Consider the following 24216-nt stretch of genomic DNA (forward strand, 5'->3'; position numbering starts at 1 on the left):
GGGGTCTCGTCTAAACCACTTTCTGTGTTCTAACTCATTTAATCCTCACAACCATCTCGTATGTTAAATGATGTGAATATTCTTATGTTACAAATGGATAAACTGAGGTACACCGAAGCCTCAGAAGTATCTCATCAACATCCCCTTCTACACTCTAGATCCCACAGGCAGACTCTGAATACCAATTTTTACTTCTTGACCGCCTTGCTAGATTATAAAGAAGATTAATGAGGAAATGTTGGCATAACATTTAGTGTTCATTGGAAGAAATCTTCTGGTGAAAGCTATCATTGTGGTGCATTTTCCTAATAATGAAATATGAAATATTGTAGTAGTTTTATGCTCTTCTTCTCTCTAATTAATCTTTCTAATCCTAGCTCACCATCAACTAAGTTTTCGAAGACTTCAGAATAGTTACTCTTTCTTAAGGATTTTCTCTGTGATTTTACACAAATACACATGTATATATGTATGTATGTAAGTATATATATATATATATGTATACATGTGAATATGTATGGATGTAAATATATTTACATCCATATATGTTTACATATATACCTATATGTAGGGGCTTCCCTGGTGACTCAGTGGTAAAGAATCTGCCTGCCAATGCAGGAGACGCAGGTTTAATCCCTGGATAAAGAAGATCCCCTGGAGAAGGAAATGGCAACCTAACTTCAATATTCTTGCCTGGGAAATCTCATGGACAGAGGAGCCTTGTGGGCTATAGTCTATGGGGTTGCAAAAAGCATTGGACATGACTTGGCAACAACAAGCTACGTATATATATGTATATATTCAACTCACTATATTCAGTACAGTATATTCATTGTATATATTCATATACAATTCACTGGTTCCAGTCTCAATATGTATTGTTTTTCCCTTGAGGATCAGCACTCTTAAGTTTAAACCCTGCAAGAGTTTAAACCCTGGGTACAAAAAGGGTGGTAGCCCCTCTGGTGAGCTGATGATCAGGTTTAGATTTGGGGGAACAAAGCAAGGAAGCCTATGTTAAAACTTTAGCTGCAGCAGCAGAATGAATGCCAATGCTTCTTAGAGCATGAAAAGGAGCCCTTCCTGTGTTCAGAGAAAAGGGAAAGGAGAGAGGGAGTGAGTGTGACCTGGAAAACTTTCCCATGAGGTCCTGTCACTCACCCAAACGGCCGGTGAGAATTGGCATTGGAGACGTTTGTAAGATCAGATGGGGTCCCAAGTCCGTAAGAAGCTGCATCTGACAATGGAGTGTCAGTCATGGGGACTCTATGCCTTGCTAATGTCAATGTGCTCAACCTCAATTGTCAGGAAATATGGTGAGAAATTAGAAAAGTTGGGACAGAAGACTTTATCCAAGGGATAGATTTTAAGACTGGGTGTGATAATCCCAAATTTCCCCATGAGCAAAATAAAGATACAGGCATATTGGGGCAGGATTGGGGGCCTAGAAGAAAAATAATTGGAAAGATTTCTCTAAGCCCATGAATGAGTTCTGATAATTTTATTAACTAAAAAAGTTATAATATTTTTGTGTTCATTAGCCAATCTTCCAAATTTAACAAACGCTCCTTTACAGATCAAATATCCATGTATATAGATAGCTTTGCTCTTTGTACCTGCTCTTCATAACTGCATTTTTATAGCACTCTTCCCCAATGGAGAATAAAATCTTTTACAGCAGGCCTAGATACACGTGTCTGATACACATGTTTGTATTGTAATATAAATGAAATGGTTACTCTGTTAAATTAACTTATATGTCTAAGGGAGAAGAGTGTGCATTTAGGGATGGATTAGCCCTATTTAAAAGGCGATGTAATTTTACAAAAATAACAGATTGTATCCAATTATCATTGTGGAAAATATGGTCTGATAAATGCCCTTTCTCTACAAGATTTTTTTCAAGTTTAATTAGTATATAATAGAGGCTTGTAATACGGTATTGAAAAGTTTAGTCAACAGCACTATTTGAATACTTGAGTAAAATTAATGCAATGGAATAATTTAAAGGTTGTTTTACCTAGTGGTAAAAATCCCCATCAATCTATTAAAAAACATGAACTGAGCAACTGTCATAAATAAGGGGCCTCTGCTTGGTTTGGATGGATCAACCTTGGGACCTAGTGATGGGTCTATATGTGACTCCTGCTAAGGGCTCAGTAGATGTTTGCAACATGAAAGAAGAAGTGAACTGAGAAAGCTTAAATGACACCGATGACTTTTTGGAGTAGATATCACGTGCACAGCACATTCCACGGATCAGTCCACTTAATCCTGACAACAAACCTGTGCTGTAACTGATTATTCTTGTATTGAAAAATTTACTTGAGGCCAGACCTCTGTGGTTGGGTAGTAAAACTGGGATTTGAACCTGGGTTCATCTGTTTTGGGGGCTCATGGATTCCTTAGACCTTCTGTGAAGTCCCTGGAAACCTTTTTCATTTGACTGTAAATTTTTATACAGCGACTATTAATAGCACTCATCACCTCAGTGAGATCTATCATGAGGTCCCAGTATCTTCTTTCCAAATTTAAAAGGCTCATACAGAATGGGAAAACTAAGATGTAGTCATAACAACATAGAAAAATTTAACATAGATAGTAAAATTCACCCTGAATATTAATTGGAAGGACTGATGCTGAAGCTGAAACTCCCAATACTTTGGCCACCTAATGGGAACAGCAGACTCACTGGAAAAGACCCTGATGCTGGGAAAAACTGAGGGCAAGGGGGCGGCAGAGGATGAGATGGTTGAATGGCATCACTGACTCAATGGACATGAATTTGAGCAAACTCTGGGAGGTAGTGAAGGACAGGGGAGCCTGGTGTGCCACAGGGTCCATGGGGTCGCAAAGAGTCAAACAGGACTGAGCAACTGAACAACAACAATAAAGTTCAACATAGATAATGTGTGATTGATTTCCTGGAGCTGTCATAGGGCTGAAGTGGGAGAAACCCCCTGGGTGGTATGATTTGGGAAGGTTTCCCTTAGGAAGGGGGCTTCCCAGGTGGCTCAGTGGTAAAGAATCTGCCTGCCAATGCAGGAGACATGGGTTTGATCCCTAGGTCAGGAAGATCCCCTGGAGAAGGAAATGGCAACCCTGTCGAGTATTCTTGCCTGGGAAATGCTATGGACAGAGGAGTCTGGTGAGCTGCAATCCATGGGGTCCCAAAAAGTGGGACGTGATTTAGTGTCTAAACAACAACTTTTAAGAAGCGGCATTTGAGATGAGCCTTGAAGGATATTGCTGTGCGTGCATCAGGGAACTGGGTTCCAGCCTGGTGTGCTGCCACCAGACTCTCCTCCCTCTCCTCTCCCTTGGGGACATTTGACAGCAAGGAAGAATTAATTACCACACATTTCCCTCTGCTTAGAGCCGATTACCTGCAAGTCTGCTCCATGAACGTTAGGCTGAGAATAGCAGGGAAAACGCCATTTGGAAATGTTCTGCTTGGAGCGGGTGTCCAGCTGCTCATTTAGATCATGAACTGTTTGTCAATACTGACAATTAGTGGGCTAAAGATTGCATTGACCACATGACAAGAATCAATATGTGCAATACTTGTTAGTTATTTACCGCCAAGTGTATTAAAGCCTCTAGATTTCTTATAAATCCTTCAAAGCCATCCTGCTATGATCCTCTCAGCAACACGCATTGACACATCAATAAATCCTTTGACAAGGGTAATCTGTGAAAATCAATACCAGTTTATCAGTGATTCCCATGTAGTTCTTTTTTTTTTTTTGGACAGGCCAATAGAGATTTAAGATCATTTCCCAAAGCTGAGAACCTACATGGTTCAGGTACAAGGCTTGTTGTCACTGTGCCTGCAAGGCACTGACCTTGATCACTGCTCTTTGCTCAAAGAGTCTTTGTCAATCCCACAGGAGAGAGACAGAGACCCACTCCCTGATAATGGTGATGACTGCAGCCTCTTTCAGAAGTGGGGAGTTGAAGGTCTTAGTGCATAGTTGTCTGCTTCTGTGCCTAACCCGTCTTCAACTCCTGTCTCAGAGAACACTAGAGACCTTTCCAGCAGCTACTCACCCTGATTCTTTGTCAGCCTTTAGCACTGGTGCTCAATGAAGTCTGCTTGTTGACTAGATTTGCTTTACATTTTTTATTATATGAGCTGAGTTAAACCTTCATGCTAAACAAAAATGCAGTTCAAGTTTATATACATGTATAGTGCATTAGTTAGCATAAGACGAGCTGCTGTAACAACATGAAAGAAAAGTGAAAGTCGCTCAGTCGTGTCAGACTCTTTATGACACCATGGACTGTAACCTGCCAAGCTCCTCTGTCCATGGAATTCTCCAGGCAAGAATACTGGAGTGGACTGCCATTTCCTTCTCCGGGTGATCTTCCTGACCCAGGCATCGAACCCAGGTCTCCTGCATTGCAGGCAGATTCTTTGCCATCTGAGCTACCAGGGAACTCCAAGCAACCTCAAAATGCCAATATCCGTATCACATCTGGTTCAGTGTAGCTGCATTCTGGACATCATGATTCAGAGACCCCAGCTCCTTCCATCTGTGGCTTTGCTGTTCTCTAGTATCTGAGTGATTTCAGCCTGAACAAGTAGAAACCCAAGAGAGAAAGAGAAACCTATCCATTAAAAAAAAAATCCTGACCTGGAAAAGACACATTTCATGGGCTTATGTTCTGTGGAGAAGAACTTGAAACAGGGGGACACGATGCGGAAAGGGATTTGTCAGTTTAGTCTTAGATGGACAGTCACATCCGAGGGACAATCCCATACTACAGAAAGAGCACGGATTTTCCGGAGAGAGCTGGCCAGAGATGTAAACTAGGACTGGCTACATCTGTGGCTTCAAGGGCCTGCGCTACAGACATGGAACATACACCATTCAGATGCTTCACAAAGTATGCTGGCAACTGGGGGAGAGAGTCTGTCTCCCTGAAACTAGCAGGTTGTATACAAATATTCTTCACCTTCTCACTAATCTCCATGGTCAAAGCCTCCAAACACTGATGGTTTTTATTTTTCTGGGGTTCCATGGACCTTGGCTTCTGGCATAGAAGTTACTACATCAAAACTGAATCTTAAGTCTCTTCTTTGAAAGTTCTGTTGGCAGCAGGTTTATAGGATACTGAAAGATGAAGTGTTCATAATCATCTCATGTTCTCTCTCTGAAATATAATCTCAAAAGAGGCAAATGTACCAAAGTTTAGGCTCCCAGGTTCCATTGGTCATTCATAAAATCAGCCCCCAATCAGGGCTTTCTTGCTGTCTGCCTTCTCTCTGCCTATAAACATCTTTGCTGAACCGCCATGTCTTTGCGTTGCTGAAACTAATAAAATTCTGTCTATGACTCTTTTGGGGAGCTCTAGCCAGAGTCATGTTTGAGATCCAAAGACAAAGAGACATTTCTGCTAGTATTCTGCAGTAATTAAAGATACAGGAGTTTTTTAGAGGAGCATTTCTAAAGAAAGAGCTGTCCACTAGCTTGGGGATCTTGAGGGGGTTTTTTTCCCCCATTTGTTTTCTCCCTTCTCTTTTCTTCCTCCCTTTTGCTTCTCTTCTTCTTCCTCTTCCTGAACCTTCTGCTCTTTCTTCCTCTTCATTTTTCTTTTTAAATGACTATACCAACTACATTGGATATTTAAAGTTATCTGTTTTCTCACACTTTTTTAAGCATAGAAACTCATTTGACATATGGAATTGGGAGAAGAAAGATGCTTTGGAGAAAGCCTACCTCCCCTTTATATAGGTTCACTGAAATATCTAAATTCTGGAGGAAAGTTCCCCATTGGTAAGGCCTATACTTTCTGAGTAGCCTTTAGTTTTTTTACTGTATATTCAATTCTTCGGCAATTGCTTTTGTGCTAGGGTGACAGATAAGTGAATATTTGGAAAGACATGGGTAAAACACGACTGGATGTGGGAGAAGAGAAAGCTGATCTTTGGGTCTTATATTTTTAGCTGTCGGCATTTCTCTAAATACAATATTTAAAGAAACAGCAGTGGAGGTTGGGGGTGTTCTGTTCCTCTCTAGCTCCGTCCGCCATGAGAATCAGGATGAAAGATTGGGTGGTTTTCTACAGTGTAGCAAATGAAATAGCTCATTAGCTGTAAGCAGCCAATAATCTGTCGTGATTCACCGATAGCTGCTATTCCTCGGGGAAATTTATGCTCGGCAAGGCAGGAATAGTGAGAGAGCAAGAAGGAGAGAATGAAGAAAGCAAGGAAAGTGTGAGTGACAGCGTGCTTCCCGTCCTTGCAGAAGGCTGTTTCTGACGCACTGACTTTTCTTTGCTGTATTTCATCTTTGTGTAGAGACTATTTTTAGCATTCAGCATTATTCCTGGTTAGAAGGATGACTTTGAGTATTATCCATGATTAATTAAGGCCATATGGCTCTTGAAATATTCTACTTGTGGATATAATAATGAATAAGACCGTAACTATTTACATTCTCTCAAGACATGATCACAATACATTTTAACTCTATGAAGTACACAGGCAGGAATTCACTCCTTGTCTGCAGATGGAATGATGAAATGACACGCATATCTTAGGTTGACATTGCAGGGGTGAAAACTTAAAACAGGGCCACAGCCCCACGTAAGAGGGACTTGTTGATGCAATCCCAGGATGGGACAGATTCAGGCCAAAAACTAGTTTTTTGAACTGCCAATCCTTGTTTTGTTGCACTGAAGAAATTTGAAATAGTAACATGCTAGTGATCGTTAACTTGTATGAAGCATTTTGTTAAATGTTTTTCATATATTGATTCGTTTGTTCTTCAAAGCAGTACTATGGTATAGTTCTGTTATTAGCACACTTTTTTGTCTTTTTTTCTTTTAAAAATTGTGATATGGTTATTATTATGGTATTTTATTTTTTGAAATATGATGACACATTTATGGGAGACTTGGAAAATACAGAACAAAGTTACATATAGTTCCACTATGTATTACAATTATTTTTAACTAGATATATTAAGCTTTTTAGTTGGAGTTTCAATATCAAACTCTCAAAAATTAATACAATGAATAGACATAAAAGTAGAAGGATATAGTAAACCTGAAAAGCACTATGAACCAATTCAACATAATGAAGATTTATCCAATTTTCATACAACAGCAGGATACAAATTCTATCCAAGTTTTCATAGACTGTAAACTAGGAGACATTGGAACATATCCAGGGACATACAACAAGGCACAAAAATTTCATGGTCAAAAGACATTGAAATCATACAGAGTCTGTTCTCTTATCACTGTGGAATTATGTTAGAAATCAGTATCAAGAGATATTTGAAAATAACCCACGTATTTTCAAGATTAGCACTCTTATAGATGAGAAACTGGGGACCAGGAGAGGTGAAGCCACTTATCCTTAGCGACTCAAGTCATAGAGGAAGAGGCTGAGAGTACAATCCAGGCAGTTTGTCTGCTGACCCAAAGTTAGGAACCTCCACGCAGGGCTTCCTCTCAACACCAAAGAGCTGCAAGTTCCAACAATTGTGCAAGGTTCTCAAAGGCTTCCCATGTCCTTGAGGATCCCGAGTTTGGATACAAGACTTAGCTGTCTTTTCTCCCGAGTCCTGATAAACTGCTATAGAAAGAGTTTTCATATAAACTGGGGGGAAAATCACCCAAAAAGTAATTCCTCTGCCACAGTCCCCTCCTTTAAAGCAGGGGGGGGCGGGGGCTGCACAGACCATCTGTGTCCTGAGATCACTCTTGGTGCAAAGAACTCAGACCAGCCTGATGATCATGTATTCACACCTTCTTCTGTTGGGTACTGAGTGATTGTGAGCTACAGAAGACACAAAGATGAGGAAGTTCTGCTCTTGGTCCTCGAGGAGACCACAGTCTCCAGGGGAGACAAGGATGTGGAATCAGATGTTTATTATATAAAATAAGTGCTACCAAGGATATAGGGGCAATGATCTCCTTGAGCCAGAGATGGGCGGGACATCTTTGGGCCAGAGAAATAGGGGGAGGAGTCAAGGCAGAAGGGATTCACCTGCTGCTCAGGGGCTAAAATCAGCCAGCTCTGGGTTCAAGTCATGGCTAGGCCGATGGGAAATATTAGGAAAGTTATTTTTCTTTACCATGACTCAGTATCTTATCCTGACAAATCAAAATGGTAATGTCCCTTATGGGGTTACAATGAGGATTATGGAGCGGTCTATAGAAAACAGATCCCATAGTATGTGTTTGGGGAAGGTGATGATAGCAATAATAATCATCTTGAGAGCTTCACAGAGGCTGTGACACCCGGTGACCACATTGCAGGTGATGTGAAGCAGGTTGTTGGCAGAGAAGTGTCTGAGCACAGGAGGGCAGTTCCCACACCAGAAATCAGTGTGTGTGAATGAAGCCACAGAATAATTCCTCCCTAAGAACACTGTCTGGTACAATATTCCTCCTCCCTTTTCCCTCTGTAGGCTTTTCTGATTCTAGTTGATGCTACATATAGTTGAACAAATCACCATCCATTGCCTTAATTGCTGTCATACCATTTTCCCTCTTGAGAATGAGGCAATGGTCCCCAATTGCCTCTTGAATCAGCCTGAATCAAAGTGAATGCGAATTTCCAGCCCACCTCACCCTCATCCCTCATCTCATCTCTCACCATACCTGGGTTTTCGCTCCACTCCAATCAAGGAAACTAGCTGGTCCTGAGTCTCCACATTATTTTCCATCCCTCCCTTTCCAGGAGAGGGTGGACCCCCTGCATATGAATTTGACAAAATTTCCAAAGTGGGTGGTATATGAGTGTGTGTGTGTGTGTGTGTGTGTGTGTGTGTGCATGCATGTGTGAGTGTTGTGATTCCAGTGATACAATATGGAGAAGCTTGGATGGTAGAATTTTGTTGTTCAGTCACTAAGTTGTGTCCAACTCTTCGTGACCCCATGGACTATAGCACACCAGGCTCCTCTGTCCTCCACTCTCTCCCAGCGTTTGGTCAAATTCATGTCCATTGAGTCAGTGATGCCATCCAGCCATCTCATCCTCTGTCATCTCCTTCTCCTTCTGCCCTCAATCTTTCCTGGTATCAGGCTCTTTTCCAATGAGTCAGCTCTTTGCATGAGGCGGCCAAAATATTGGAGCTTCAGCTTCAGCATCAGTCATTCCAATGAATATTCAGGGTTTATTTCCTTTAGGATTGACTGGTTTGATCTCCTTGCAGTCCGAGGGACTCTCAAAAGTCCAGTACTACAATTGGAAAGCATCAGTGACTTTGAGTTAGATAGGCATTTGCTGATGTAGAATGAATTTTGTTGGCCTATCCAGTGTTTAGAAATATTCAAATGCAGTATTATGGACTAAATGTCTCTCCACCTCTCCTAAATTAATATGTTGAAGTCTTAACACCAATGTGATAGTACTCAGAGATGGGGTCTTGGGGAGGCAATTAGGCTTAGATGAGTCGACAAAGGGGCCCCTCATGATGAGATTAGCGTCCATCTAGAAGAGTCTCCAGAGATCTCCCCTCTTATGTCCACCATGTGAGGACACAGTAGGCAGCCATCGACAAGCCAGCAAAAGAGTCCGCACTTCAGCTGGACCAAGCTGGTGCCTTGACTTTGGAGTTCCAGCCTCCAGAACCATGAGAAAATAAATTTCTGTGAAGCCTCCACATCTACCGTATTTTGTTATGATAGCCAGAGCTGACTGATACTTCTAGGTTTATAGCTTCTAAACAAAAAGTATAAAGAACAAAGAAAAACATGAACAACAAACAAAACAAAATAAAACAAAACAGAAAGACTCAACAAAGACCCGAGTCTCCTCCCACATGGCAAGAACCGCGTGGAGGCCACCCTCCTTCCATGGGAAGCTCCAGTTTCCCAGCGATTTCTGTTGCTTCCCACTGCTGACCTGGCCCAGGTTTGCTCCTGCATTATTCGCCAGGCAAGCATGGTCATTGGGCTTTCTCTTCCTGCTTTAGAATCATCCTTTATTATCGGGAGCACACCTCCTTGAAGACCAATGACTGCTTTTATTGCATAAGTGAAACAATGAATAGCATTTGTGTGTGCAGAATCAGCCTCAATAAATCTGAGTCAGCAGTGAGGTGCAAAGGGTAACTTGGGGCACTTTGTTCTTCTGTACATGTTATTTTACATCTCGTAAATGCTCCTGGGCAGAGGGTTTCAAAGGTCTGTTTATCTCTGTCTCTTTCCCTTTGTTTCATCCTTTCTTTCTCTGTGGGCTTCCCAGGTGGCTCAGCGGGTAAAGAATCCACCTGCAATGCAAGAGATACAGGAGGCGTGGGTTCCGTCTCTGGGTCAGAAAGATCCCCTGGAGGAAGAAATGGAGACCCACTCCAGTAGTCTTGCCTGGACAGAGGAGACTGTCGAGCTACAGTCCATGGGGTCACAAAAAGCCAGACACTACTGAAGTGACTGAGCGCACGCACACTCTCTGTCTGCCTCTGTGTGTGTGTGTACATGCACGTGCATATCTGTATGTATGTATTCATGTAGGTATACTATACACTATGTAAAATATGTGACATCCAATTCTGTAAACGTATATGTCTTCTTAATTTTCACATTTACATAGATCAATAGAAATTTTCCAACTTTCTCCAAGGTGCAATTTATAATTAGAATTATATTTATATAATTATATTCTAAGTGTACTCAATCAAGTGATGCAATCAATTCAGTCTTCAGGAGTCTACTTGCTTCCTCCAGTAACCTCAACAATTCTCAAAGGTAGCACACTGTCGATTTGGTATGACTGATTCAAAAACTATTTCAGACCTGTATTACTTAGTAAGAAAAATCAAAACAACAGCAAGTGTTGTCTGTACCTTAACAACTAAGTATTCCTTAAGCAACTGCCCTGAGCCCAGCACTGTGCTAAGAAATTGACTGCTCTCTTCATCTCATTTGAGACATGAACAAACCTAAAATAAGCAGGATTATTTCCTTTTTACAGACGAGGAAGTTGCGATGCAGTTGAGTTAAGAAACAATAAGACATAGCCATGGAGTCATAACCCAGATTTTCTTACTTCAGCACAGTTCTTCCATTTTTGCCCTGTTTTTTCATGACCCTGGAGCTGAAAAATTATCAGTTATATGTGAGGGCTTCGGAACCATAGCAATTTGGTAGATTTACACACCTAGCTAAGTGTGTCCTGGTTTGATTTAATTTGAAAATAAGAAGGAACTTTGCCCTGAGGTCAAACCCTCCTTTATAATTTTAACTCTGAGCTATTTTTCTTAAATGATACAAATTTATGCTTGCTCTAACTCCTCCCTCAAACCCTCCTTTCTTGAAAAGTCAGCTTTCTTCTTAATTATCAAGAGCCATCATATTCTTCTATCTGATTCCCACGAAATTGATGAACTCCATTATCTGAGTCAATGACTTAATGTAGACTTTTAAACTGAAAAGGGGATTGGAGATGAGTCATGAGTGAAAGTGTTCAGTGATTTTTGAATCAAGACTAAGTGATATTCCTCAGAACACAGTAATTCCTGTTATTCCTGGTGTGGTCCAACAGGCAGGATCCTCAGAGTGAGATATAACTGCTTCATAGCTGAGGTTTTGGGGCTATGCTGCTGCATGACTTGCAGGATCTTAGTTCCCTGGCCAGGAATCAAACCCCAGGAGTAGAATTGTGGAGTCCTAGCCACTGAGCTGCCAGGGAAGTCCCTGAGATATAACAGCTTCAAACCATCTCTCTAGGATACCAGTCTTACACAGCCTTTCTTTTAAGCCATGAGACACAAAATGTATTTTTTTCAAGGCCATTGGTGAAGGCGAATTTTAGGCCCAGTGACCGCCTCCTGACTGTTCTATGACTCGACTCCAGTCTCAGGAAAGCATGCAAAGATCATCTTATTTAAGGTTCCTGAAGCTCAGAGGTTTTCCTCTTAAAACCTTGGCCTGAGCTGAATGCTCCTGGACATCAGGAGTTCACACCAGCCCTGGAGCCTCTTCCTTGGAGTCCTCGTCCACCCTCCCCATCCATGCCCACTGCAGTTCCACCAGCAACTGGCCATGGGCAAACCTTTATTCAAAGCCACTCCTTCATTTTCTAGCAGCCGTGTGGCCTGGGGCAAGTTCTTTACATTCCTTATTATTTTTGAGAGAACTGAATACTTCAGAGTATTATCGGGAGATCAATGAGATGGCAGAAATAAAATCTGTAGCACCAAATTTCCAAACAAATACAACAACTTAATTGTTAAGAGTTGGAAAGCAAGTGTGTCTGACTCTTTGCGACCCCATGGACTGTAAACCCCCAGGCTCCTCTGTCCATGGAATTCTCCAGGCCAGAATATTGGAGTGGGTAGCCGTTCTCCTCTCCAGAGTCGGGGGTCCCATCATTTGGTTTGATTGAACAGTGTTGCTGCCATCATCTTGGTTATAAGAGCTTGGGGAAGTTTCAAAACATCTTCGTGACACTTTCTTCATTTCTCAAATGAGGATGACAGTTGTTCCAGCCATATACACCTGGCCAGGAGGAGATAAAAGGATGCAGAGAAAGCACTTAATAGGGTGCTGGGCATGTGATAAATCCTCAGGATCTTTTAACTCTTGTTCGTTGATAGAATTCTTTTTGTACTTGAGTGTGTCTCTTTGAACAGACCTACCTTGTGTTCTGAAAGGTGGATGTTAGAGTCACAGGGAGTGCAAGTCACTGGTGAGATCCGTCAACAAGATGCACACCCACCTTTCTGTCTCCTGCTACCCTGGGTACCACTCCAAGTTCTCCCTCCAGAAGGACCAAACCCACATCCTGACTCCAGCTTACCCTTTGCCTGTTTGGGGGAGAGGGTTCTTTGGCCAGCAGGTTTTGTTCATTGATGTAAGGAACAGAGGATAGTAGCTGTTGAATGACCACTGATCACTAGGCAAGTGTAGTGACTGCTGTCCCCTGGGACATGCTATAACTCGTCCATAGAGAAGTACAAGTCGGAGAGAGTCTGCCACACCAGGTAGCAGCTCACTCTCTCCACAGGAAGGAATCAGCTTGTACCCGCAGGGGAAATGGCGTGGTTGGTGGTGGGGGCCGTGGGTGGTAGGGAAGGGCCATCCTTAATGCTCTCGGAGACTCAGATCTCTGCAGTAAACACCATCTAGCTAATTCACCAGCATGAGGCTGTCCAGGGAGGGACTCTTACAAAAAATGGACTGCACAGCCTCCAGAGAGGGCCTGCTTTGGAAAGAGAGGGCTGGAAATCAGGCTATCTCTGGGGAATGGTGAGGCGTTGCAGGAACCTAACATTCTATGGAAGCTTTTAATTGGTAATTGAAAGCAGAGATGGGACGACACATTAGACAGGACTTGGGAGTTCGCATTTTCCCTTAGGAGCACCTTTCCTAAATGGATTGGCTTGATCATGGCCAGTTGAGGTTCAGAAATGTATTTTTTCTTTCATCCTTTTAAATAGGGAACTGTTTTTTTTTTTTTTAAAGGAACACTAGAAAACACGGAAATTTTAGGTGTGCAATTTTATAATTCAATTTCATAGGACGTGTAGTAAAAATTGCTATGCTATGATGTTGAGTAATGTAATAATTAGTTCTGTGTAGTCAGACAGACGGGAATCCTTGGGTAAGAGTGAATCATTACCTGGGGCGGGGGGGACAAGGGGATTGGTGCTTTGTCCCCTAAAGTGTTTTTCTAGGGAAATAAAGCTGATGTGAATCTGCTTATCTTTGTCCAGTGTTTCTCATTCCCTCAGCTCACTTCTCTTCTGTGTGTCAGTGATTCTATTATGCTTTTAGCGCCATTTATTCACTCAGCATTGTTGTGTTTTTTTTGAGTGTCTCTGTGAGTCAAGCCCCTCTGCTTGGAATTGGTGATGCACAAGGAAGCAAACCAAAGCAGGTTCTGGACCCTGCCCTCGCAAAGTGCCATCGAATGCAGGCTACAGACAATTAAGCAGTAATTGCAATGCACTGAGAAAAGTGCTACGGTTGTGGAGCCCCCAGATGGGCATCCATCCAAATCAGACTGACAGGGGTTGGGAGAACTGGAGGGAGTCTCATAATGGGGGTGGGAGAGAGTCCTGTTGCACACAAAGGCGAGGGCTTGGGGGACACGGAGCACTGCCCCCAGGATGGGGAGTTTTGGCTTCATCCTCGGGACCATGTCTCCAAAGCCAGGAAAAAGTTTTCCATGGGGATGACGCCATCAGGTTTATCTTTCGAGATGCATTCTCTTCTGTTCCTCTCTACCCAGTCCACTTGTAGGAATCATCATTTTTTTAAATTTATTTTTAATTGGGGAAAAATTGCTTTATAATGTTATGTTGGTTTCTGCCATAGAACGATGCAAAGCAGCCATTGTTGTTGTTCAGTTGCTAAGTTGTGTCCGACTCTTTGCAACCCCATGGACTACAGCACACCAGGCTCCCCTGTCCTTCACCATCTCGAAGAGTTTGCTCAAACTCATGTCCATTGAGTTGGTGATGCCATCCAACCATCTCATCCTCTGTCACCCCCTTCTCCCTTTGCCCTCAATCTTTCCCTGCATCAGGCTCTTTTCCAGTGAGTTAGCTCTTCGCATCAGGTGGCTAAAGTATTGGAGCTTCAGCTTCAGCATCAGTCTTTCTGATGAATATTCAGAGTTGATTTCCTTTAGGATGGATTGATTGATCTTCTTGCAGTCCAAGGGACTCTCAAGAGTCTTCTCCAGCACCACATTTTGAAGGACTCAGTTCTTTGGCACTCAGCCTTTTTTATCTTCCAGCTCTCACATCTGTACATGACTACTGGAAAAGCCATAGCTTTAACTAGATGGAAACTTTGTAGGCAAAGTAATGTCTCTGCTTTTTAATATGCTGTCTCTATTTGGGATAGCTTCTCTTCCAAGGAGCAAATGTCTTTTAATTTCATAGCTGCAGTCACCATCCACAATGATTTTGGAAGCCAAGAGAATAAAGTCTGTCACTGTTTTCATTGTTTCCCCGTCTGTCTGCCATGAAGTGATGGGATCGGATGCCACGATCTTCATTTTTTGAATGTTGAGTTTTAAGCCAGCTTTTTCACTCTCCTCTTTCACCTTCATCAAGAGGCTCTTAGTTCCTCTTTAAATCAGCCATAATTATACATATATCACCTCCCTCTTGAACCTCCCTCCCTTCCCACATCCCACCCCCTTAGGTCATCACAGAGCACCAGGCTGTGTTCCCTCTGTTACACCATAACTTCTCACCAGCTATCTATTTCACACCTGATAGTGCATATATGTCAGTGCTACTACTTTCCGTTCTAGTGAGGTGGATGAACCTAAAGCCTGTTACACAGAGTGAAGTAAGTCAGAAAGAAAAACAAATATTGTACATTAACGAATGTATATGGAATCGAGAAAAATGGTACTGATGAACCTATTTGCAGGGAAGGAATGGAGACACAGACGTAGAGAATGGGCGTGTGGACACAGGGTGGAAAGGAGAGGGTGTGACGAACGGAATTACCATTTAAGCTTCTTTCCAGGCTCACTGTCCAGAGAAGAATGTCACTGCAGAAGAATAATTTTTTAAAACAGGTAAAATAGTGGATCTTATAAATATGAAATATGTATGCCAAATAATAATGTTAAAGATTAATTTAACTCATTAGTAAATGAGGGAACTGGTAAGATGTTATGACCGGTTCAAAGAAGAATAGAAAGAACTACACGTTAAGTGTCCTGAAGGAACGCTGATGTCAGTTTACACATAGATGCTGAGATGGGTCTGTCCATAGCACAGTAATTAACCTCATGCAAGTGAAGCTGAAACTCCAGTGCTTTGGCTACCTGATGTGAAAATCCAACTCACTGGAAAAGACCCTGATACTGGGGAAGATTGAGGACAGGAGGAGAAGGGGCGGCAGAGGATAAGATGGTTAGATAACATCACTGACTCAATGGACGTGAATCTGAGCAAACTCCTGGACATAGTGAAGGACAGGGGAGCCTGGCGTACTGCTGTCCATGGGGTTGCAAAGAGTCGGACGCAACTTAGTGACTAAATAACAACAACAGAGCTAGAATAACTCAGAGATGGAGAGAACCCAAATGGACAGGAAACTCCTGAATTCTTTTCAAAGTTTTTCACAATTTTTTTCTGACAGGTTCTGGAAGCCTGAATTCATTTCTGAGCTCTGCCATTCTAATTTGAATCCCAGAAGTCCAGCCACTTCCTCTTCTGGACCTCAATCTTTCTATTTTAATTTATTCATACACAGGGCATTTAATTTACTCATACACTATTCATACACTGTGTGTAATACTATTTAAACAAAGCAAGCCAATGAAACACCAATTTATATTCTTTGTAGGGCTGCCAGATTTCACAAATAAAAAATACCGAATGCCCAGTTAAAATTGAATTTCAGATAAACATCAAGTACTTTTTTAGCATATGCGTATCTCAAATGTTGCATGGGATACTTGGACTAAAAAGAAACTCTTAATTTGTCTGAAGTTCCAGTTTAACCCAACATCCCATGTTTTATCTGACAGCCCTACCTGTATGCCAAGGACTAAGCAAGGGGTGTACACTGTATCACCGAGTGCATAAGAGGACATGGTCGATTCAAGCATCATATGATACCGCTTATATGTGGAATCTGAAAAATGGTACTAATGAATTTATTTACAAAACAGATGTAGAGTCACAGATGTAGAAAACAATCTTGTGTTTACCGGGAGGAAAGGCAGGGGTGGGATAAATTGGGAGATTGGGTTTGATATGTGCACACTACTATACGAAACAGATAAGTAATAAGAACCTGCTGTATAGACCACAGTGTCCAGCTTCCCAGGGCAGAAGCAGAGGAAGAAAAGCGTGCTGGGATCCTTCTGTGTTCTAGGGGGAAACTGGACATTCAGGAGCAAATTCTGTCCTTACAGAGAATGTTGGACAGGGAAACGTCTACTGGGCACTGGTCCCTAGGAGATGTGGGGAGAGAAAAGCATTTATGGTTTTATCAGAAGTCGTCCATCTACCAAGTTTTTCTGGCAATTATTAATAACAACCAGGAAGGTGTTTGTAAAATTGCAATTTTGACAAAGGTTAGTTGCGATGCTGTGTCCTCATGTTTTTAGATTCCTTCTCTTAGCCCCTGGAACTTCCTCCCTCTCCCAAAATCTCATCACTCAGGGTCCTAGGAATTGCTTCTTTCCAAGATCCTGAGTCTTGGACCTCCTCCCAGGTGGTCCTGACTCTGTTGTCTTCTAACTGTGAGTTCCGGGCCAGTTACTCTATAAAATGATAGCAGTTACTACCACACATGACCATATTTGCTATGTAAAGAAATAATGGCCAGAAAGCCCTCAAGAAGCCTCAAGGGTACCACGCTGAGCAGTTTACTTTGCACCAACCATGGAGTCATCTCTATACACACATTGAATTCTCATAATAACCCTGTGAGGAGGGAGCATAATTAATCCCACTTTACAACTAAGGAAACGAAGACACAATTAAATCAATTCGCCTAAGATTGGACAGCTTTTAAGTGCTGATGCTAATATGTGAATAGGAAGCCCGGCACATGGGACTACAGTATTAACCAGGATGCTCAGAGGTTCTCTAAACATATTAGTATTATTATTACTGTTATTATTGTTATTCCTAACCATCCGAGAGAACACTAGAGCCCAAGAGAGTCTAACAGCTATTCAGTTTCCTAGTCACTCTCACTGGGGAAGATTCATAGTGTTTCTTAGCATATTGAAGTATCTGAAAAGTCAGATAGTAAAGGAACAACTTAATTATTTTAAATAGACTTTAAACATTTGGGAGATACTTTCGTTGCTGTTTAATCGCTCAGTCGTGTCCAACTCTTTGTGACCCCGTGGGCTGCAGCACGCCAGGCTTCCCTGTCCATCACCATCTCCCAGAGTTTGCTTAAACTCATGTCCATTGAGTCGGTGATGCCATCCAACCATCTCATCCTCTGTCATCCCTTTCTTCTCCTGCCTTCAGTCTTTCCCAGCATCAGGGTCTTTTCCAATGAATCAGCTTTTCACATCAGTTGGCCAAAGTATTGCAGCTTCAGCTTCAGCATCAGACCTTCCAGTGTATATTCAGGGCTGCTTTCCTTTAGGATTGACTGGTTTGATCTAGCTAAGATGATTGTACATTTAGTATGTGTTTTAAGTTCTTTACCTATATTAACTGATTATTGATGCTGTCAGTCCAGTTAGGTAAATGCTCCTATTATTTACATTTGACCAGTGAAACAATTGAGGCACAGAGAAGTTAAGTAACAGGCCTAGGGCCACACAGCCCAGTAGGTAACCTAAGACAGCCCAGAATGTCTACTTTAGAGCCCTGAACTCTTAGTCAATATCCTGAAAGCAAGGAGGACAAGGAACATGGAGGGGCATTACAGAAGGTATGAGAAGATGAGATGTGCATTTTCCATAAAAGAGAGTCTGTTGAGCAGATTGAAGTCGATAAGGAGTGGTAGCCAACTTGAGATGGTCGTCCTGAAATTAGCAGTTTCTGTTCACTTCTTCCTTTCAATAGGGCATCTCGCTACTCCCTCTTTCTGCCAACCAAGGTACCTTCAGCATGGGCAGACTTCAGCTTGGCATTGCAAGGGATTTAAAGCCAAACCATGTCAGGTCTTCCCGGGGCATCAACGTCACCCTGCCTAACCCACTGGAGGCCACACATTTGTCTTGCTTGCCATGGGCTTTAAGGTCTTTAGTGAGTTCTAAAAGGGCTGTTTTCTGCTGCTGCTTTTTGCTAAGACTCTTCTCCTGAAAGTTTTCCAGTGGATTTTGGATATGGTCATATTTATTGAGAGAGGCAGCAATGGTGTTTGGCTGTTGCATCGAAGAATTTATTGAGATTGTGAGGAGAGGAGACTCAGGTCCCAGACAAGCACTTTTAGTGCTCTCATGAGCCTGTGGAGCTTTTCAAGGCCTCAGTGAGCTTCCACAGCTGTAAAATGGGAGTATGACTTGCCTCCTCCGTTGAGTCCCACCCCTCTGCATCTCCAGTCCACATGGTGGTCCTCCCCACACAGTGGTTCACACTGACGCTTTATACAGTCTTGCTCCAAAAACGTGTTGCGTATCCTGTCTGCCCCAGCAGAGTGACCGAGTCTGCAAACACAGGTCAAGAAGAGCAGCCATTACAAATCTCTTTGTAATCATTTGTGAATTATTTACATGAAAGATTGAGACCTATTCAGATGTCTGTACTTCCATGAGTAAGACATGCTACTTTTTGCATGTATTTATGAGTGCTTAGAAGCAAAAATCCCCTTAACCTGAAGAAAATCACATCTTGGGTAAAGACTCAGGTGATGAAAAGTAAGAAGCTTGAAATGACAAACCGATGGCTTGATGGTTTGGGCTTCAAATGGAATTCCACCCACAGAACCTTTATGTATAATTAAGCACAAAGCACCACCTGAAGGAACTCTGAGGATTTGATGTACACCTGCAGAAGCCAGGAGATTCAGAGTTGAAGCTCTAAAGTCACCAGGCTCATCCTGCCCTGGATAGAGGGCGCTTTGATACTGTTTTCGCTCTTGGGAGGGGGCGGGGGGCAGGAGTGGGGATGGCGGGGCAGGAGCAGCATTTAATCTCCTAAACCACCAGGACCAGGAAAAGGGGAACAAAAGCTCGAATTAAAGGCAAATGCATGCCAATTTTCAGCTGCTTTCCTTTTGTCATCTGAAGGAAACCTAGAGATTCTATCAAGCACATTTAGAAATGAAGTTTCCTGATTTGGAAAATCAAACGCTTGAACTGTGCAGAGACAATAGCCACCTCCACCCTCTACTCACATAACCCCAAAACCTGTCACAGCGACGCACATCAGCCGCGGGGCGCTGTTGTTTGGGGTTGCTCCTTCCCTTTGGGGTGAGGAAGGCTTGCCTTCCAAGATCCCTCAGAGAGGCGGGCACTTCCCTCCTGCACTTATGGGAAGTATTTACTCCCTAGCAAATATATGAGAAGGTAAATGTTAGCTTCCCTCGGAGGCAGCAAAATGGAACAGAATGGATGTCCTGGGTGGGAACCAGCCCAGCCCGGCAAACCCATAAAATAGGATCAGAGGACATATGTACACCTATGGCTGATTCATGTTGATGTATGGCAGAAATCAAACCAATATTGTAAAGCAATCATCCTTCTATTAACAATAAATAAATAAATAAATAAAATAGGAACAGAACATCCCTCTTAGGACTTCAGAGAATGTCTTTAAAAAAAACCAAAACAGGACGCTTACCCATTGATACATGGAACTTATAGTAGCAGATTGTCCTGGAAAGACAAAATAGGTTAATACACATTGAAAGAGGAGGAAGAGAAGGGACACCCAATGTTTACGAAGTGGTCATGAGGGATCATTATACTTATGTTGTAACCACATAATTTAATTTTACTTCATTTTGGTAAAAATCTATGGAGTATGTTTTCTACAGATGAGGTGACAGCTCAGAGACATTAAGTAGCTCACTCACATTCACACAGTAAATATGGGGCAGAGCTGAGATTTAAACCCTACAAACGATGCTTATTTCTACCAGAGCAAGGGGAAAATGCCTTCAAAGTACAGTCATAGAATGTATTGTAACATTCTTTCTTGCTTTTCTCTCAGCAAAGCTTCTTGCAAGAGTTTTTGTAAATCCTGCCTGTAGTCCTAAGCAGAGAGAACTTTTTTAAAAGAATGTTCTTCCTCTGCTGTATGTTTTTATATATAATTTTACGTATTTATTTATTTGGCTTCCCAGGTGGGTCAGTGGTAAAAAAAATTTGCCTTCCAAGCAGGAGATGGGGTGTTCAATCCCTGGGTGGGAAAAATCCCCTGAAGGAGGAAATGGCAACTCACTCCAGTCTTCTTGCCTGGAGAATCCCATGGGCAGAGGAGCCTGACAGGCTTCAATCCATGGGGTCACAGAAAGCTGGACTTTGTTGTTGCTCAGTCACTCAGTCATGTCTGACTCTTTGTGACCCCATGGACTGCAGCCTGCCAGACTCCTTGTCCTTCACCATCTCCTGGAGCTTGCTCAAACTCATGTCTATTGAGTTGGTGATGCCATCCAGCCATCTTATTATCTGCGTCTCCTTCTCCTCCTGCCTCCAATCTTTCCCCGTGTCAGAGTGTTTTCTAATGAGTTAGCTAAAATAGTCAGACACTGTTTGGTGACTAAACAACATTTATTTGTTTATTGCTTTTGACTGTACGCTGCATCTTCAGTGCCACCCACAGGCTCTTCATAGCTGCATGGAGCCTTTCTCTAGTGGTGGTATGAGAACTCCAGAACTTGCAGGCTTTAGAAGTTTCAATGGGTGGGCTTAGTTGCTCCGTGGCATGTGGGATCTTAATTTCCAGACCAGGGGTCAAACCCATGTCCCCTGCATTGGCTGGTGTATTCGTAACCATTGGACCACCAGGAAGCCCCTAAGCAGAGAGAATTTTAAATTGAATTGATGGCCACAGTAAACAAGAGGGAATAGGGATACAATGACCAGGAGTAATGCTAGGTTTCCAGATTTCTCTGCCTAGATTGGCAGGAAATGTCTGCGGGCTCTGTCTTTCCCAAAATCACGATGCATCTTTTGAAAGGAAATGAGATATTGCTCAGAAAGAGTAATTATAATTGGTTCTGGGGAAAGGGACTTGCTAGACCATGATGAGTTTTCAACTCCATGACACTTTTGATCCACTTTAGAATGTGCAGTAGTTTTGAGAAATTCATCCTGTGTGATGTGATGAATATTTCTTTCCTACATGTTAGAAATAGAAGCTCATGGCTGGGACTCAAGTCAGATCAGATTTAAAGAAAAAAAAATGTAAGGTGCAAATCAGTACCGATCTCATAGGGCTGTTAGGAGGATTAAATACTGATAAAGCAGTTGGAACCTGGCACACAGTAGGTGTTTGTTAAGCAAAAGTCATTGGAGCACCTTGTGTCCTTGCTAAGACGTGAGTTCCAAGAGTAGTATATGTTCCTGTTATTCAGTAAATACTCATTAAAGTTTAGTGGATGAAAAGCCCAAGGTGACCATAATGGTCTCAAAATACATGAAATTCTCAAATCGATGCCTATTTTGTTTCTTATTTAACATGTATGTTTCTCATCAAGTGTGGGAGTGTAAGAAATTATAGTATCAAGACTGTTGAACTGACTTTCCTCCTCCAATACTGGGAATTCATCTACATAAGTCTCTTAAGATTCTTGCACCCCAGTGTTCATTGCAGCACTATTTACCATGGCCTAGACATGCAAACAAACTGAATGTTCATTGGCAGTTGAATGGATAAAGAAGATGTGAGATATACATATATGAACAATGAAATACTACTCAGCCATAAAAACAAATGGAAAAGATGCTTACTTCTTGGAAGGAAAGTTATGACCAACCTAGACAGCATATTAAAAAGCGGAGACACTACTTTGTCAACAAAGATCCGTCTAGTCAAGGCTGTGGTTTTTCCAATAGTTGTGTATGGATGTGAAAGTTGGACTACAAAGAAAGCTGAGCGCCGAAGAATTGATGCTTTTAAACTGTGGTGTTGGAGAAGACTCTTGAGAGTCACTTGGACTGCAAGGAGATCCAACCAGTCCATCCTAAAGGAGATCAGCCCTGGGTGTTCATTGGCAGGACTGATGTTGATGCTGAAACTTCAATAATTTGGCCACCTGATGCGAAGAGCTAACTCATTTGAAAAGACTCTGATACTGGGAAAGATTGAGGGCAGGAGGAGAAGGGGATGACAGAGGATGAGGTGGTTGGATGGCATCACCGACTCAATGGACGTGGGCTTGGGTAGACTCCGGGAGTTGGTGATGGACAGGGAGGTCTGATGTACTGTGGTTCATGGGGTCGCAAAGAGTCGGACGTGACTGAGCAACTGAACTGAACTGAACTGAATGCCATTTGCAGCAACATGGAGGGACCTGGAGATTATCATACTTAGTGAAGTAAGCCAGACAGAGAAAGATAAATATCATATGATATCATTTATATGTGGAATCTACAAAGAAGAAAAAGATACAAGAGAACTTATATACAAAACAGAAATAGACCCGAGACATAGAAAACAGACTTATGGTTACCAAAGGGGGAGAGTGGGGAGGGATAAATTAGAAGTTTGAGGTACACATATACACACTACTATATGTATTTTGTTGGCCAAAAAGTTTATTTGGGTTTTCCCAAAACATCTTACGAAAAACCCAAATGAATTTTTGTCAAACCCAACAAAATAGGTAAACAAGGACCTACTGCATGGCACAGGGAGCTATAATCAGTATTTTGTAATAACCTATAAGGGGAAAGAATATGAAAAGTATATATATATATGTATATATATATATGTATATTACTGAATCACTTTGCTATACACCTGAAACTAAGACAATGTTGTCAATCAGCTAAACTTCAATAAGAAACAAAAAACATAAATTCAAAAATTAAAAAAAATACCTCTTGTAATAAAAAAAATTAAAAAGACTCAGAGAGAAATATTACATATAAAAATGTTTGCAGCATCAGCTTTTAGCCATGCAAGTGGATACCATTCCATGTGACTGTCTGAAATGCTCACATTGGTTGATGAAATGGAGGTACGCAAGTTATTACAGGTGAGTACTTCATGATACCTAAACGGTCCCTTTGTTATCTTCAATAAAGCGTCCGCTTATCCGTATGCAACTCCCAACCTCCTCTGCAACAGCAAGAAGGAGGAAGGGGCTACAACAAATTACTTGATTAGGTATCTTTCAAAATTAAATTGGTTCTGATCTGGATGTTGTCAAGAAAAAAAAGAAACCTAAGGCCTTGGGAAGATTACAGTGTTTATAAATCAAAAGCAGCCGCTTCTATTTGTCATGGCATTTTGTTTTAAAAAAATCTTGATTCGACAATCCCCCTTTCAGGTTTGCTTTCACTGCAAGTATGAAAAACAGGCAACATATTAAAGCACAAAGAACAGATTTTGTCATGAAAATTCTGCAATGCCCTTCCCTGTGCTGGTGGATGAGGTGTCTGCTTGGCCATCCATCAGAGAAAGCTACCCCAGCAGCTGATGATGACAGGTAGTGTAAATGGGTTTCGGAAGCCAGGCAGTTGGGTTTCCACAGAGAAGTCCACTGAGCAGAAAGCATCCTTGGAAAAGGCTGGTGTGAAGGTGTACACAGCTCTCATTTACACATAGTGTTAAGTCCCAAGTTGCCTGTTTATGTCTCTACTAAGGATGTGCAATTTAACAAGAGACCCCTTTCATGATGGCCACATTGCTTTGG

At 42.0% G+C, this 24216-nt stretch overlaps 1 protein-coding gene and 1 long non-coding RNA gene across 19 annotated transcripts in view; both read left to right on the forward strand.

The window, feature by feature from the left end:
- LDB2 (LIM domain binding 2) overlaps positions 1-24216 on the forward strand; it is a 451461-nt gene that overhangs the window by 93496 nt on the left and 333749 nt on the right. The window lies entirely within an intron of this gene.
- LOC145546513 (uncharacterized) lies at positions 3703-22962 on the forward strand. Its single transcript, XR_014082989.1, has 2 exons — positions 3703-6848; positions 22698-22962. It is a non-coding gene; the product is annotated as an uncharacterized LOC145546513 (long non-coding RNA).

The sequence above is a fragment of the Giraffa tippelskirchi genome, chromosome 1 (assembly GCF_054371585.1).
Source record: "Giraffa tippelskirchi isolate mGirTip1 chromosome 1, T2T-mGirTip1v1.2.pri, whole genome shotgun sequence".
In the NCBI taxonomy this organism is placed as follows: domain Eukaryota; kingdom Metazoa; phylum Chordata; class Mammalia; order Artiodactyla; family Giraffidae; genus Giraffa; species Giraffa tippelskirchi.